The following is a 2,586-nucleotide window of genomic DNA, read 5'->3' as shown; positions in this document are numbered from 1 at the left end:
AGCACCTTTGCACTGAGCTACAAACCCAGCCCCTTCTCATTTTTACTTAACTTTGGGATAAGCTCTTTCTAAGGCACTAAATTGCACAGGCTAGGCAACTTGTGCTCCTGCTGCTTCAGCCTCCCACAGTGCTGGGATTACAGGCCTGGGTCAACCCAGCCAGCTCCAGATGTCTCGAGGCATTTTTCAGAAGTGAGAATCTTGGCTTTGACACAGAAGCAGGCTTTTCTGCTTTTCTGCCTCATTGATGTCTGATCTTCACAGCAGCCTTGGGAGGTCCTCAGAGTACGGCACCCTGGCAAGCTCCATGCTGCCAACTGGCTCACCCTCTGCTGCTGGCCTGGGGCTGGGTGGGAGAAGTCTGGGCCTTCGATGGGAGCTTTCACCTTCTCTGCTCTGTTCTTCACCCGCCTATGCCCCGTCTCAGGGAAGGGGCACAGAACTGTCTACACTCTACTCCTGCCACCATGCTGTAGGGAAGTCATTATCCTTTCTCAATACAGCACCGCACCATGACAGCTACTTTCCTGCTTTTCCAGTCCCTCCAGGGCCACACCCTCTGTCCCACCCCAAGGGCCTTCACACACCCAGCCTTTTCTCTGTGCCTGGCGCATGCAGGTGTCCAGCAGCTGCTGCTGAATGGCCTCCCCAATGGGAAGGCGGCTTGCAGGTCTCTGTCCTGGGCAGAAGGCATGATACCAGAGTAGGGACACTGGGGGGGGGGTGTCCTGTGTTGTCTCTGCCTTGTACACCTTCTGTGGCATATCCAGCCCTTCCCCCTGAGTCTGTCCATTATAATAGTATATCATTCTTTTGGTATGTGTGAGGGCTCACCTCTTTTTTTTTTTCTCTTTTCCTTTATGAATCCAGCAAACATTTACAGGAGAGAAATTCAGTTTTTTTAAAATTTAAAATATTTATTTATTTGATACAGGCTCTCACTACACAGCTCAGACGTGTAGTGATCCTCCTGTTTCAGCCTCCCCAGTGCTGGGATCACAGGTGTGCACTGACATGCCCAGTTTACCGCAGCAATCCTTTTCAAAAGCCTTAATTAAAAAACACGTCCTTTGGCTCATAAACTAACTTCCAGATTTATCCTGTGGAAATAATAATGGCGAAGTACAAAGCTTTGTCTTATTGGATGTTGACAGCAAGATGGATACCTCCGACCAGGTCTGGTGCCAGCATTTGTGTTTCCATAGCAACCTGTACCTCCTGGATCCTGGCAGGTGGTTCATGCTCTAGTAATTATTTGTTGACTCCTCTGTTTCCTGCACTGGCTCAGAGTTCCCTGAGGGCAGGAGCCTTCTGCTGGGTTCACTGTGGCATCCCCAGTGACTGGCATCTACATTGTGGCATCCAGAATTTTTTTGACAAAGGACTGGCTGGTGACAGAGAGGCACTGGAGAGTCTGAGGTTGGATTTTTCACTTTGGCAAGATGGCTCTGGTTGGTGTGTGACTGGAGAGAGGGACCTTGTAGCAAGAAGTCTGGCATGGAGCTCTGCTGGGGTTGAGGTAGGAGATGTTGAGGTAGAGCCCAAGCATGGCCCTGAGAGCAGAAGGCATGGAATGGATGAGACTCCCCAGGAAGAGCAATGCTGAGATGTGGGGCCACTTGGTTAAGTGGGGTTTTGGGCGGGAGCCCCAAGTACTTCCTCACCTGGTTCCCTGATGCTCTGCAGGTTCAGCCTCCTACACAGCTAGTGTCACCAAGCTCCAGGCTCATCACAGTCCACTCTGCCCCTGTCTGGCCCTTGTTTCAGGTGTTTCTTGGCTGCTTCTGGCCTGGCTGCCTTTTGGGCAGCACAGAACCCTCAGTCTGTTGGCCTGGCCCATGCCTAGGAAGAACAGCTGAGGTACAGAGCTACTGCTCCCATGCCACCTTCTCCTGGGACACTAGCCTGTAACAGCCACCTACACAGAGACAAACAGTGCAGGCCCTTTTTCAGTCCCCAGTCCTGGATTATAGGTCTGCAAGGGTCAGCCACTGGTCACCTGGATGGGGCCTGGCTCAGGAGGGGCTGGGATAGAGACAGATGAGGGCAAGGCTGGGCCAATACCCAGCAACTGGGAGGCGCCTCAGGCCAGAGTCTCAGCTGAGCCTAGGTGTCTGTGGAGTATGTGGTAGGTGGGAGCAAAGCCCAAAGACCAGAAATTTGAGCCCAGCCTTCACAATTTAGCTAGCATGTGCCTCAAAATTAAAAATGGCCTGAGGGTGTACAGCTCAGGTGGGGACATCCTGGGTTTAGTCCCTAGTACTGGGGGAAAAAAATAACTGGAGCAGCCCTGTGCATTGGGCAAGGGCTGGTCCCAGGGAAGTCACCCAACTCAGGCACCTGCTCACTGAGGGCAGTGGTGTTGGATGAGCAAGACAGTTGGGGAGACCAACTTTGCTCCCTGGTATCTCTTTTCTTTTTTGATACTGGGGATCAAACTGAGGACCTTGTGCTTGCCAGGCAGGCACTTACGCCACTGAGCTATAGCCCGGTCCTCCTCTTCTCTTCTCTTCTCTTCTCTTCTCTTCTCTTCTCTTCTCTTCTCTTCTCTTCTCTTCTCTTCTCTTCTCTTCTCTTCTCTTCTCT

The 2,586-nt window shown here is 51.9% G+C and overlaps 1 protein-coding gene across 1 annotated transcript in view; it reads right to left on the bottom strand.

The window, feature by feature from the left end:
* The window catches only part of Srrm3 (serine/arginine repetitive matrix 3), a 36,227-nt gene that overhangs the window by 30,552 nt on the left and 3,089 nt on the right, over nt 1-2,586 (bottom strand). The gene's annotated exons all lie outside the window — the stretch shown is intronic.

This window comes from Octodon degus, unplaced genomic scaffold (assembly GCF_000260255.1).
Source record: "Octodon degus isolate 3935 unplaced genomic scaffold, OctDeg1.0 scaffold00035, whole genome shotgun sequence".
In the NCBI taxonomy this organism is placed as follows: domain Eukaryota; kingdom Metazoa; phylum Chordata; class Mammalia; order Rodentia; family Octodontidae; genus Octodon; species Octodon degus.
The sequence above is the reverse complement of the archived record's forward strand: the minus strand, read 5'-3'. Positions and strand labels throughout refer to the sequence as shown.